This window comes from Oryctolagus cuniculus, chromosome X, assembly GCF_051225735.1.
Source record: "Oryctolagus cuniculus isolate XC-2025 breed Fujian yellow rabbit chromosome X, ASM5122573v1, whole genome shotgun sequence".
NCBI classification, from domain to species: domain Eukaryota; kingdom Metazoa; phylum Chordata; class Mammalia; order Lagomorpha; family Leporidae; genus Oryctolagus; species Oryctolagus cuniculus.
Genome location: NC_142888.1, coordinates 40,166,515 through 40,181,742, shown reverse-complemented (window position 1 = coordinate 40,181,742; position 15,228 = coordinate 40,166,515). Strand labels below are relative to the sequence as shown.

General features: G+C 37.9%; 1 protein-coding gene and 1 pseudogene across 1 annotated transcript in view; both read right to left on the bottom strand.

Moving 5' to 3' along the window:
• FAAH2 (fatty acid amide hydrolase 2) overlaps positions 1 to 15,228 on the bottom strand; it is a 203,728-nt gene that overhangs the window by 109,515 nt on the left and 78,985 nt on the right. The window lies entirely within an intron of this gene.
• LOC127484960 (serine/threonine-protein phosphatase 2A 65 kDa regulatory subunit A beta isoform pseudogene) lies at positions 8,445 to 15,197 on the bottom strand (annotated as a pseudogene).

Here is a 15,228-nt window from a genome sequence, read left to right as displayed (position 1 = left end):
CTTCTTTGGATAATCTTGTGAAAACATCTCCTCCCCTGAGAAAATCCAATATTAAGTACAGCTTCCCTTCAGTCTAAAAGGCATAGTGCAATTTGACAATAAATGGATGATTTACTTCCACAAGTATATCTCTTTCCATCTTTGTCTGAACTCTGTCTCAAACTTTTAAAGAAGCATTTTTTAACACCTTCATTACATAGAGCTTTCCAGAATCAGGACCAGTCTTCTTTCTAACAAGAAAAACCTTTCCAAATGATCCCTGACCAAGAACCTTGAGCAACTCAAACTGTGCAGCATTTGCTTTCTCATATCCTTCTTTAACATGATGAGTGATAGGGATTTCTTTTTTTTTTTTTGACAGGAAGAGTGGACAGTGAGAGAGAGAGAGGCAGAGAGAAAGGTCTTCCTTTTACTTTGGTTCACCCTCCAATAGCCACTGTGCCCAGTGTGCTGCAGCCGACACACTGCGCTGATCTGAAGCCAGGAACCAGGTGCTTCTCCTGGTCTCCCATGCAGGTGCAGGGCCCAAGGAATTGGCTATCCTCCACTGCCTTTCCGGGCCACAGCAGAGAGCTGGAAAGGAAGAGGATCGACCAGGACAGAATCCAGCGCCCTGATTGGGACTAGAACCCGGGGGTGCCAGCGCTGCAGGCGAAGGATTAGCCTATTGAGCCATGGCTCCAGCCTGGATTTCTTTAACATCTTCATCCTGGCAAAAATCTGCTTCTCCCTCTTCCATTGGCTCATCAACCATTTTAACAGCATTTACCTCACCACATGCTGCCTCCACCGAACACGTCCATTTCTTGGGCCCAGGGCTTGTCCTGAGGAGTAAACGGCAGCATCGCTCCTTCAGGAGCACTCGAACTGCTGACCACCGGAGTGGCTGCGCATCCCGTCTATCTTAGTCGATTTCTGTATGTAAACCATTCTAACCGGGGTGAGGTGAAACCTCACTGTGGTTGGTTTTGATTTGCATGTCCCTGATGGCTAGTGATCCTGAACATTTTTTCATGTGTCTGTTGACTGTTTGGATTTCATCTTTTGAAAAATGTCTACTGAGGTCCTTGGCCCATCGCTTAACTGTGTCGTTTGTTCTGTTCTTGTGGAGTTTATTGATCTCTTTGTAGATTCTGGTTATTAATCCTCTATCAGTTGCATAATTTGAAAATATTTTCTCCCATTCTGTCGGTTGCCTCTTCACTTTTCTGTTTCTTTTTTTTTTTTTTTTTTTTTTTTTGACAGGCAGAGTGGACAGTGAGAGAGAGAGACAGAGAGAGAAAGGTCTTCCTTTGCCGCTGGTTCACCCTCCAATGGCCGCCGCTGCAGCCGGCGCACCGCGCTGATCCTGGCAGGAGCCAGGAGCCAGGTGCTTTTCCTGGTCTCCCATGGAGTGCAGGGCCCAAGCACCTGGGCCATCCTCCACTGCACTCCCTGGCCATAGCAGAGAGCTGGCCTGGAAGAGGGGCAACCGGGACAGAATCCGGCGCCCCAACCGGGACTAGAACCCGGTGTGCCGGCGCCGCAAGGTGGAGGATTAGCCTATTGAGCCACGGCGCCGGCGACTTTTCTGACTGTTTCTTTTGCTGTACAGACACTTCTCAATTTTATGTAATCCCAATTGTTAATTTTGGCTTTGACTGCCCATGCCTCTGGTGTCTTTTCCAAGAAGTCTTTGCCTGTGTTTATATCTTGCAGTGTTTCTCCAATGTTCTCTAATTATTTGATGGTGTCGGGTCATAGATTTAGATCTTTAATCCATGTTGAGTGGATTTTTGGGTATGGTGTAAGGTAGAGGTCTTTCTTCATGCTTCTGCACGTGGAAATCCAGTTTTCCCAGCACCATTTGTTGAATAGACTGTACTTGCTCCAGTAATTGGTTTTAGATCCTTGATCAAATATAAGTTGGCTGTAGATGTTTGGACGGATTGCTGGTGTTTCTATTCTGTTCCATTGGTCTATCCATCTGTTTCTGTACCAGTACCATCCTGTTTTGATTACAACTGTCATGTAGTATGTCTTGAAATCTGGTATTGTGATACCTCCAGCTCTTTTTTTGTTGTACAGTATTGCTTTAGCTATTTGAGGTGTCCTGTACCTCCATATGAATTTTAGCATCATTTTTTTGAAATCTGAGAAAAATGCCTTTGGTATTTTGATTGGTATCACATTGAATCTATAAATTGCTTTTGGGAGAACGGACATTTTGATGATGTTGATTCTTCCAATCCATGAACATGGAAGATTTTTCCAAATAGTAACTTGGAATGTAAATAGTATAAATTCTCCGATTAAAAGATACAAAATATTTGACCTGATAAAAAATAAGACCCATCTAGTTGTTGCCTACAAGAAACACACCTCACCAACCAGGATATACACAGACTGCAAGTTAGAAGATGGAAAAAGATATTCCATGCTAATGTATACAAAAACAAGCAGGTGTAGCCATCTTATTCAGACAAAATATACTTAGCACAAAAACTGCTAAAAGAGAAAAAGAATGGCACTATGTGATGATTAAAGGATCATTTCAACAGGAATATCTCACTATAATAAAGATATACGCATCCATTGCCATGGTGCCTTACATTTTAAAACAATTGTTAATAGATCTAAAGGGAGACAAGCTCCAATACAGTAGTAATGAGTGACTTCAAGACCTGATTTTCATGAATGGAGAGATAAAGTAGACAAGAAATCAACAAAGAAATAACAAAGATAATCTACACTATGTTCCAAATGGTCCCAACTGATATCGAAAAAGTTTTCATCACACAGTTACAAAATACTATACTCTACCATTTGTTGAACTCTTTACTTGGTGTACAACAAGTAACACAGAAATAAAAAAAAAATCATCATGAACTACTACAAAGAGCAATACGCCAACAAAGTGGAAAGTCTGGAAAAAATTAGGTAAATTGAGTCATGAAGGAAAGAAAAACCTAAGCAGACCAATAACCAAGAGGGAAAAGGAGTCAGTAATAAAGAGCAGAGATCAAGACATACTATAGTCACTTATGATCAAAACAGCTTGGTAATGGAAAAAAATACAGTGATGTGTAGACCAATGGAACAAAATTGAAATTCCAGAAATGAATCTACACAATTACAACCAATTTAAATTTGATGAAGTGCTAAAATTATTCCCTGGAGCAAAGATTCTCTTCAGCAAATGGTGGTGGGAAAACTGGATCTCCATGCGCAGAAATATAAAATATGAACCCTACTATAAACCTCTGCAAGTCAAAGATTTCCTGAAAAAGATTGCAGAAACAAGAAAATCGAAGCCAAAATTGACAAGCAGGATTACATCAAGTTGAGAAGCTTCTGCACCACAAAATGAACACTCAGCAAATGAAGAAGCAACGGACAAAATGGGAGAAAATATTTGCCAACTATGAAACGGATAAAGGATTAATATTCAGCATATATAAAGAGCTAAGGAAACTCAACATCAACAAAACAAGCAATCTAGTCAAGACATGGACAAAGGGCTTAAACAGGCATTTTTCAAAAAGAAAGAAAATTCAAATAGTCAACAGACAGATGAAAGAAACGCTCAGGATCACTAGCCACTAGGGAAAAGCATATCAAAATCAAATGAGGTTTTACCTTACCCCAGTTAGAATGGCTCTCATACAGAAATCAACAAATTACAATTTTTTAAGGGTGTATGGACAAAAGTACCCTGGTCCACTGTTGGTGGGAATGTAAACTATTTCATCCGCTGTGGAAGACAGTATAGAGATACCTCAGAAATCTGAAAATAGATCTACCATATGACCCAGGCTTCTCACCTCTGGTAATTTACCCACACATGTGTCCCCCATCATGTTCCTCTTTAAAAAGACATTTCCTCGTTGACTCAAGCACCTCTTAAAACCAGAAGCTAAGTGTGAACTCCAATCCTTCACTAATAAATTTCTCAAGCATAGAGTCAAAGTTCTTTGTCAGTCCTCTTGTAATACACCCATTTTGCCTATTTTAAATCCAAGTGGGTAATATCAGATAGTTCAGGATTCTTAGGGTCAGGAATAAAGAAGTCATTCTGCTTCATCCTCTTGCACAAAATTCCTATATTATCAAGCTCAGATGCTTGAAGGTACCACTTGGTTCATAGTTTTATTCCTCACAGGTGCTTTTTATGCATACCATAACATTCAGAATCCCAGTATATGTTTGCCTTTGAATGTATTGATCCATTCTCAAATACAACATAACAGTACACATAAAGATTCCTTCTGAGGGAGAGCAATCATCTGTTTGGCAATGCAGTCATAAAGGAACTCGAGAACTCTAATTAAACTTAGAAAGCTCCTGGAGCCATTGTACAATAGATGACGTCCTCATCTATAGTCCCTAAAAGGAGCATTCAGATTAAAACATCATCAAGCTCTTAAGTATTTTAGGGGAGGTGTTGGCACTGTGGTGTAGTGAGTAAAATGAATCCTGGCTGCTCCACTTCATATCAATCTCTCTGCTATTGACTGGCAAAGCAGTGAAAGATGGCCCAGGTCCCTGGGCCCCTGCACCCATGTGAAGGACTCAGAAGAAGATCCTGGTCCCTGGCTTCAGATCAGTTCAACTCTGGTGCTTGTAGCCATTTGGGGAGTGAACCAGCAGATGGAAGACTCTCTCTCTCTCTCTCTTTCTCTCTTTCTCTATTGCTCTCCCTCTGCCTCTCTGTAACAAAGTCTCCTCAACTAAAACCCGTGTTTCCAGACAGGAATTAATCATTTCGTGATGTGCCTGGACTCTTGGAAAGCATGCCCTCTCAATAAGTGAAATGAGCCATATTATGTATAAGACCAAGAAACATTCAAGGGAACTCCTGAGAATAACACACTTGTGCAGGATGTGCTCTATAGGATTTTTCTTGATAGCTAAACCCTTGTGTGAGGCCTTTTTTAAAGATTTATTTATTCATTTATTTATTTGCAGATTTGTGATTTCAATGTGCTATAGAAAGGGAGAAACAGAAAATGATTGCTTAATTAGGGAGTAGGTGGAATGACTGCAATTCTTATTCACTGTTATTGTGCCTGTAAAGTGATAAAGCCAATTTGCAAATAGATTTGTCAGTTTCTTAAGATAAAAATTTACCTATCATATCAGCTAGCCATTATTACATTTGTAGATATTTACCCAAGACATCTTAATATATGTCCATAAAAAGATATTTACATGAATGATCATAGCCATATTACTTCTAGTCAAAAACTAGAAACAACTGAAATGTCCATCAATAAGTGAGTGAATAAACAAATTGGGTTTTATCCATACAATGAAATGCTACTCAGAAATAAAGAAGGAATTACTATAATGTGGATGAATCTTAAAGACAATATGCTGAATCAAGCTACCTATCCAACAAAGAGGTAATATCCAGAATACATTAGCAGCTCAAAAAACTCAACAACAGCAACAACAAATCCAGTTAAGAAATGGGCAAATGACCTCAACAGACAGTTTTCAAAAGAAATACAAATTTACAACAAATAATCAAAAAATGTTCAACATCACTAATGTCAGTAAAATGCAACTCAAAACCACAATGAGGTATCATCTCATCCATGTCAGCATGGCTATTATCCAAAAGACAGGGAGTAACAAATGCTGGTGAGGATGTGAAGAAAGGGATACCCTTACATACTGAAGATAGGAATGTAAATTAGTCCAGCCACTATGGAAAAGAGTATGGAAATATCTTTAAAAAACCGGAAATAGACTTTCCATAGGATCCAGCAATGTCTACTACTGAGTATATATCCAATATGCATGAACACATTCTATCAAAGAGTTACTTGCACCACCTTGTTTATAGCAGCACTGCTCACAATAGCCAAAATGTAGAATCAACCAAGGTGTGCATCATCAGATGAAAGAATAAAAATGTGGCATGCACACACACACACACACAATGAAATATTATTCTACTATGAAAAGAATGAAATTCTATCATTTGGATCAAATGCATGCAACAGGAAGACATCATTTTGAATGAAATAGTTCAAACACAGAAAGACAAATAATGCATGGTCTCCCTTATATGTGAAACTTAAAATATAAAAAAAAGAAGAGCAAATTATCTGTGTGTATCTGTATTGCTGCAATTATGTTTTTTGTCAAACTTGGTTTTATATCTTTGTCAAACCAATGGTTAAGAATGATATACTGACAGCACCGCGGCTCAGTAGGCTAATCCTCCACCTTGCGGCACCGGCACACCAGGTTCTAGTCCCCGTCGGGGTGCCGGATTCTGTCCCGGTTGCCCCTCTTCCAGGCCAGCTCTCTGCTGTGGCCAGGGAGTGCAGTGGAGGATGGCCCAAGTACTTGGGCCCTGCACCCCATGGGAGACCAGGATAAGTACCTGGCCCCTGCCATCAGATCAGCACGGTGCGCCAGCCACAGCATGCCGGCGGCGGCCATTGGAGGGTGAACCAAAGGCAAAATGAAGACCTTTCTCTCTGTCTCTCTCTTTCACTGTCCACTCTGCCTGTCAAAAAAAAATAATAATGATATGCTACTATATCATTAATATACATTAATCCTAGTTTTGATTATATGTGATTATTTTAAAATGTACTGTATATTTCTGCGTACTATTTGTTGAATAAGAAAAGAAGTTGAAAAAAAGAAGCTGAATAAGAGGAAATTGTGTGTGTGAGGGAGGGAAGAGTGAGCAGTATCATTTTGCTACTGAATCTGCATATATGAAATAAATGAAATTTGCTGACATTAAAAAATTCTAACAATTAAAAAAAGAAAACCAAAAAATACTGTCTGAGTGAAATGGACATCTTCTAATTGGCATATTGCTTATACTCTTTGCTTATATTACCATTAAACTAGGGTCTTTTTACTTTTGACTTGTTGAACACTTTATTCAGTGGGACATTAAGCCTTTGGCAATAATGTAAATTAAATATATTATCTCAAAAAATTTAAAATACAGCAATGAAGGAAGGAAGGAAGGTAGGAAAAAGACAACAGATCTGTTCTCTTTATACTAATAATTTTTAAAAATTAAGAAGAAAGAATAAGCATCATTATATTGTTAGAATTGTTGCCATGAACTACATTGAATCTATTCTCTTTGTATTAATATCACATTAAAGAGGAAATTTAAGAGAATTATGTTGTAGGAATTATTCATTTGTTGTGACTGATAATCTAATAATAAATTCCTGAAAAAATAAAATCTCAGGTATAAACAATCCATAATTTTTAAAATGAAACCAATGGTTTAATTTTAGAATTTGAATCACTACAAAATGGAGTAGTACAAATTGTATGATTCCATTTATATCAAACAGGAGGAACTGAAAACTAGTCTATAGTGACAGAAAACAGATAGGTGGTTGCAGGTGGGTATGATAGCTGTGGATGGGGGACATGATTCTATTTAATTGTGTGATTTTTTTAAAAGCTACCGTGCAATTTATCAAGGACAAGATTTTCATATTGGAAGAAGAATCTGGTAAAGAAGAAGAAATCCGTACCATAGTAGACCAGTGGTTCTAGGGCTCATTAAAAACACAAAACTGCAATCTTAGAATGAAACAGCAGAGCTTACTACCTATTAGGAGTTACTAAAGGTTTCTCAGGAGACAGATATGGAGAGAGAAGTTTTGAATACCTAGTGTTGAGCTGTTTAAATTCATTAAAGTTTTAACATCACGTGTTATCAAAAAGATACATCTGTGCCCTGGCTTCTGAATGCCATTACAGTCAAAATTTAGCAAATAAAAACAAAGCAATCAATACATTAATCCTAGGCTTCCACATTCCCATTTAACATGAGACACTTAAGCAGACCCATTTATAATCCAGAAAAACGTGGCTTTCACTACAATCAGATCTCAGTATATCTCCAAAATAAAATAGAACTCTTATAAAATAAGTTATTCTAAACCATGAATGTTTAATCTTGCAATGATGAAAAGACATAGAGATTAAAGTAAATATCAAGAGAATCGCTCTACTCTAAGTTGGCCTAAGTCATCCAGACTTTGGTTTAAAAAGTGGTCGGGGCCTGATGAAATGGTGAGGATGGAGGTTCCCAGATTCTCAGAAGACAATCATGAGATTACTGAATGTGAAGAATTTGTCATGAGAAATGTCTTAAATAATGCTCTGAACAGTGAAGAAAAGTAAAAAATCCAGTACCATTTGCTCTCCAGAAAGAATCAAGTCACTGAAATTTGATTTCTTCTAAGTTGTTGCAATTTGTTTGGATGGAAATTTGAAGGTTTTATACTTTCTCTTAATACAGTTTAATAGCACATTAACTAAAAATCTGCGATTAGAATTGAATAACAGCCTTCCTGTTCCTTGTTAAACCAATGTAAGAATTATATCTTCCTGTGCAAACTATTAGACATCATGTTTTCATCATGAGGTAGCATCAGCTTAACTACTCCTGCTAAGCATCAATATCAAGAATTGGTCCAGAGTTTGTAAATATACGGCTGTATTGAAAGTTCATTTGCTATTTTGTCTCCTGTTATTTCAAATAAAAGGGGAAGCACTTATTTAGTCGTTATTTCCTGATACAAGCTTCATTCAGTGCATTAATGCAGAATAAAATTGTCATTCCATGCAAGTATTTAGGAACATTGACCATTACTAATACTTTGGGAACAATAATATTTTGAGTACCAAATTTCTGAACTAGTTTCATGAGGATGTTGGCGACAATCTCTCAGATAACATACATGTGATCCACTGCTAGGTGTGGGGAGCAACTCAGACTAGACTGTTACTCGAATTAAGACTTATTCTATGCATCTGCTCTCCCACAATATGGCGCTAGGAGAGGAGGAAACAGCTTCTACACAGCTGCCTCCAGTTCAACCAATAAACAGCAGGACCTGCTCCTGATTGGAGGAGAGCAGCGTACTCGGCCTGTGGGTAGCAGAGTTGGGATTGGCGGAAGAGGACTATAAAGGAGGAGAGAGACAACATGCACCAGGAACATCTATCTGAAGGAACACCTGAGCAGCCCCCGAGAGAGCCGGCCGGCAATGTGCCGCTCCCCTGCGGAAGTGGGGAAAGTGGCAGGGGGCCCGCCCCTCCACGGAGGTGGAGGGACGGTAGCCAACCCGGGAAGAACCAGCAGCAAACCCGAGGAGGGCCGAGCAGACGGAAGAACAGCGCAGGGTCCTGTGTCGTTCCTCCACGAAGATGGGGAGCGACAGCTAGGACCTATATCAAGAATTCAGCATTTCATCAAAGAACTCCATACCCAGCTGGCCTGAAAACAGTGTCATATACTCAATCATGACCAGCCCAAATCTCCACTTCGCATCTTAACTTAGTTCCACCGTGAAAGGAAGAAGAGACTGGGAGAACTGGCAGATTAAATTTATTTCATTTACACAGTCCAAATCGGACATAAACTAATTTCAGAACACTCATCCCTTAACTGAGCAAAAAAATAGGGTAGAAGATATTCAATGGTATTCTCTTTGCCTAAAATGGTAGACAATCCCATAATTGCAAATGACAGAGCTATTTGATAACTTGATTAGTGCCAGTTACTAATTCCTTTATATTGAACGTAATTATGGTCTCTCTGTCTCTAAAAGCAAGGATTTGCGAATTTCTCTTTGTGGGCATCAACTGCTCGTACATGAGCTTTACAGTTTTAAGTAAGTTCTGAAAGGTGAGAGTCAAGTTATTTAGAGTGAATTTAAGATCTGTGACTTTCTGGAGCTCTGAAATTTTGTCAGCTATCATATTAAAAACTCACTAAAATTTATCTTCTGCTGTTTATCAGTGTAGACGTCACCACAGCCTCACAGTCAACCTAAGACAGTACTTGGCTGATACTGATCCAAGCTTCCACAGTTAGATGGCACACTGAATCCTGTTCATCTGAAGTTAGAGTAGTTAAAAATGGAATAATTTCACTTTTCACACTAATTCCAAAACTTTCACAAATTCACATATTTTGGTAGCAACAGCACATGTTACCATTGGTATATCATCTGAGCAGAAGGAATGAAAGTGCTGTCCTGGGACAGCAAACACTAAACAAAATAGATGCAGACATGTGACATGAAGCAATCCCCAATTACTAAGCATCTCCCCAGAGGGGTAAAATGAGCTTCAAGAGCAGCAGGAGAATACTCCTGGGAGAGCTGCCTGAGGGACTCCACAGTCTTATTGTGAGTAATGGTCTCTTCCACTGTAGCCAGACATTCCAATGGTGGCAGTAAAAAGTGGACAAGTCAGAACCTCCGATCAAGCTGATTAAATTTCCTAGCTGCTCTACAAGAGCTAATTGTACCTCATTTTCATCATAAATTGAATCAGTAAGAAAGGGTAGTGGTTCATTTCTTTTCTACTCCAAGTGTGATAACAGTTGTTGATATGCTTTTAATACTACTGAAATGGAGATTTATGTCCTCATTTCAGCTAGTTTATTAAAACCATGATCTAGCATAACCAATGTTCTCTATCTATATCCATTGGCCCCTGGCAGGTCAGGGACACTATGTTCTCTCTCCTCTAGATGGGAAGCATGATGCTGAAAGACTATTAAGAGACTTTGGGGATGAAGAATCTGTTCATTTCTTTAATTGTAGACGGATTAACGGTATGTTCACATGTCAAAACTTTTCAAATTGTAGGCTTTAAATATGTATTGTTTATTGTGTGTCAATTATTTCACAATCAGTCAAAAAACTGAAACCTGGGGAGCAGGTATTTAGCATTATGCATAATACACTTGCATGCCTCATTATAGTGTCTGAGTTAGATTTCTGGCTCTGGTTATTCATTACAACTTCCCATTAAGAAAGAACCTGGAAGTTGTCATGACGGTTCAAGTACTTTTCCCACACAAGAGATCTGAATTGCATTCCTGGCTTCTTTATTTGGTTCTGTCCCTAGCCCAATCCTGGCCATTGTGGGCATCTGGGGAGTGAGCCATTAATGGGAGTCTCCACTTACATTTTCTGTCTCTGTATCTCAAATTAAAAAAAGAAAACCTAATTAAACAGCTCTTTATTTTTTTTTTATCTTTTATTTAATGAATATAAATTTCCAAAGTACGACTCATGGGTTAAAATGGCTTCCCCCCCTATACCGTCCCTCCCACCCACTACCCTCCCCTTTCCCACTCCCTCTCCCCTTCCATTCACATCAAGATTCATTTTCGATTATCTTAATATACAGAAGATCAGCTTAGTATACCTTAAGTAAGGATTTCAACAGTTTGCTCCCACACAGAAACATAAAGTGAAAAATAATAGATGATTTTTTTTAAAATGATGATGAAATCAGATCAGACCTATTGTCATGTTTAATCCCAGTGAGAGTCAAGTTGGGAATTGATAATTTCTTTCTTTTTTTTTTTACAGAAGATCAGATTAGTGTACATTAAGTAAAGATTTCAATCGTTTGCACCCCCATAGAAACACAAAGTGAAATATACTGTTTGAGTACTCGTTATAGCATTAAGCCTCAGTGTACAGCACATTAAGGACAGAGATCCTACATGAGGAGTAAGTGCACAGTGACTCCTGTTGTTGACTTTACAAATTGACACTCCTGTTTATGGCATCAGTAATCTCCCTATGCACCAGTCATGAGTTTCCAAGGCTATGGAAGCCCCTTGAGTTCTCCGACTCTTATCTTGTTTAGACACGGTCATAGTCAAAGTGGAGGTTCTCTCCTCCCTTCAGAGAAAGGCACCTCCCTCTTTGAAGACCTGTTCTTTCCACTGGGATCTCACTCACAGAGATCTTTTTGCCAGAGTGTCTTGGCTTTCCATGCCTGAAATACTCTCATGGGCTTTTCAGCCAGATCCGAGTGCCTTTAGGGCTGATTTAAACAGCTCTTTAATTAACACACAATTAATCTTAGGTGTTTAAATTTAACTGAAAAGTGATCGCTGTTAAATATAAGAGTGGGAATAAGAGAGGGGGGAGATGTACAGTTCAGCACATGCTCAATCAGACTTGCCCCAAATGATAGAGTTAGAAACGAGCCAGAGGATTCCAATTCAATCCCATCAAGTTGGCATGTACCAATGCTTCTCACTAGTCAAAGTGATCAGTTTCAGTTCACAATTGACCATAATGATAGGACTAAGAGTCAAAGGTATCACATAAACAAGACTAGTGTCTTCTAATACTAACTGATAGAATTAAAAAGGAGAGAACGATCCAACATCGGAAGCAGGATACACAACAGACTCATAGAATGGCAGTTGTCCTACACAACACTCTGGCCTCAGAACCAGCCCTTAAGGCATTCAGATCTGGCTGAAGAGTCCATGAGAGTATTTTAGGCATAGAAAGGCAAGACACTCTGGCAAAAAAAAATAACCTAAATGAAAGATCTCTGGGAGTGAGATCCCAGCGGAAAGAAAGGCCATCAAAGAAGGAGGTGCCTTTCACTGAAGGGAGGAGAGAACTTCCACTTTGACTACGACCTTGTCTAAATAAGATCAGAGTTGGCAAACTGAAAAGGCTTCCATAGGCTTGGCAACTCATGACAAGAGCCGAGGGTGATTACTGATGTCATAAACAAGAGTGTCAATTGTTAAGTCAACAACAGGAGTCACTCTGCACTTACTCCCCATGTGGGATCTCTGTCCTTCATGTGTTGTACTCTGTGAATTAACGGTATAACCAGTACTCAAACAGTTTGTTTCACTTTGTGTTTCTGTGTGGGTGCAAACTGTTGAAATCTTTACTTAATGTATACTAAATTGATTTTCTGTATGTAAATATAATTGAAAATGAATTTTGATGTGCATGGGATGGGAAAGGGAGTGGTAGATGGGATGGTTGCAGGTGGGAGGGAGGTTATGGGGAGAAAAAGCCACCGTAATCCAAAAGTTGCACTTTGGAAATTTATATTTATTAAATAAAAGTTAAAAAAAAAGAAAACCAAACATATAACTATGATTTAATATTTGTGTACTTAAAATTAAGAACTTAGAATAAGAATGAAGTAGTTTTGGGTACAGGTTTAAAATGTCTTTAACTTTTTTATTAAAATGAGCACATGGTATATAAAATATTTTTAAAATGATAATTCCTTATATATATAAGAGTACCTTGAAAGAGGAATTTTTAATCATTCATATAGAATAAACAAGTTTGAATTTTTTGAATAATAATTGGACAAATTCCTTAAGATATTTCAGTTATTCTGTTTTTGAGAAGTTACATCAAAAAGATAATGTGAAATACAAAGCGAACTTTAAAAATATGCATACATGTTAACCATTATTCCATTTCCAGTAATTAATTCTCAGGGTCCAATAAAGAGATATATATAACATGAGTTAAGAATAAGATATTGGTCTCTAACAATAATATAATAAAGGTTTTGAACCAATACAAGCATCCCAAGATAAAGGATTTGTAGAATAATTTATAGGGCATCCAAATGGTATATGTAAATAAGCACCCACTGAAATATTTTCAATTCATTTTAATAGAATAGGAAAATTGCAGATATAAATCATAGAGGGTGGTAAATGAAGTTACAAATCAGTATGTACAATATGACCCCTATTTTGAAAAAAAAAAGAAAATGCTTCAGCATATGTGGGGTGTATGCATATGTGTATGTGTATGTGTGTGTATTCTTAAGCATATCTGTACTTATGTCGGTGAGACGGCAGATGTTAATTTCTCTGTGCCTATGTCTGTGTTTGTGGGTGGGAGTTCATATGTAATAGAAAACACACAGTGCCTGAAAGATATTATGCATAAAGACAAACTAATACATGTCAAAAAAAAACATACACAAATAAAAGAAATTAGAATCATGCGAGAGAATCACAACACAATCCCATCAAGGTGGCATGTACCAATGCCATCTCACTAGTCAAAGTGATCAATTTCAGTTCACAGTTGATCACACTGATAGGTCTAGCAGTCAAAGGGATCACACAATCAAGTATAGTGTCTGATAATACTAGCTGATAGAATCAAAAATGGAGAGAACGATCCATCATGGGAAGCGGGATTCACAGCAGACTCATAGAATGGAAGATGTCTTAAATAGCACTCTAGCCTCAGAATCAGCCCTTAAGGCATTCGGATATGGCTGAAGAGCCCATGAGAGCATTTTAGGCATGGAAAGCCAAGACACCTGGAAAAAAAAAAAAAAAGAAGACCTAAATGGAAGATCTCTGCGAGTGAGATCCCAGTGGAAAGAACGGGGCCATCAAAGAAGGAGGTACCTTTCTCTGAAGGGAGGAGAGAACTTCCACTTTGACTATGACACTGTCAGAATAAGATCGAAGTCGGCGAACTCAAAAGGCTTCCATAGCCTTGGCAACTCATGACTAGAGCCTAGGGAGATTATTGACACCATAAACAAGAGTGTCAAATTGTTAAGTCAACAACAGGAGTCACTGTGTACTTACTTCTCATGTGGGCTCTGTGCTTAGTGTGTTGTCCAATGTGAAGTAATGCTATAACTAGTACTGAAACAGTATTTTACACTTTGTGTTTCTGTGTGAGTGCAAACTGATGAAATTTTTACTTAATATATACTGAATTGATCTTCGTTATATAAAGATAATTGAAAATGAATCTTGATGTGAATGGAATGGGAGAGGGAGCGGGAGATGGGAGGGGTGTGAGTGGGAGGGAAATTATGGGGGGGAGCCATTGTAATCCATTAACCGTACTTTGAAAATTTATATTTACTAAATAAAAAATAAATTAAAAAAATAAATTAAAAAAGTATACCAGAGAAGTTATGAATTAATTTTTGCAGGTGAAATTGAGTGAATTTTTGTATTTTCTTCTTCATTTTAATTAATTTACCAAATTGTCAACAATGAACATGTGTTGTTTCTATAATAAAAGCCTTGTTTATGCTAAAAATTGTTTTTAGGTGACAGAATTATCTTTTTTATTTTACATACTAATTTGTGGAGTTTTTCTTATATGTTTTAAGTATGGAGAAATCAAATTTAATATATATATATCAGTTTGTGCACTGTGTAGAAGACAGTCTGGTAATTAATGCTGGGTCTGAATCCTAGAAATATAATTTGCTTAATTGTATTTGTGGAAGGTTTACTTACTCTTCTTGAGCTTTGAATATGCCACCTTTAAATCAATATATCTTCCTGAAAGTGTTACTGTATTAAATAATTTTTCATAATATTCATTATTTGTGAGCATCTTGAGGACCACTTTATATATCATTCATCCTAATAAGCAAGATTAGTATGCTAGG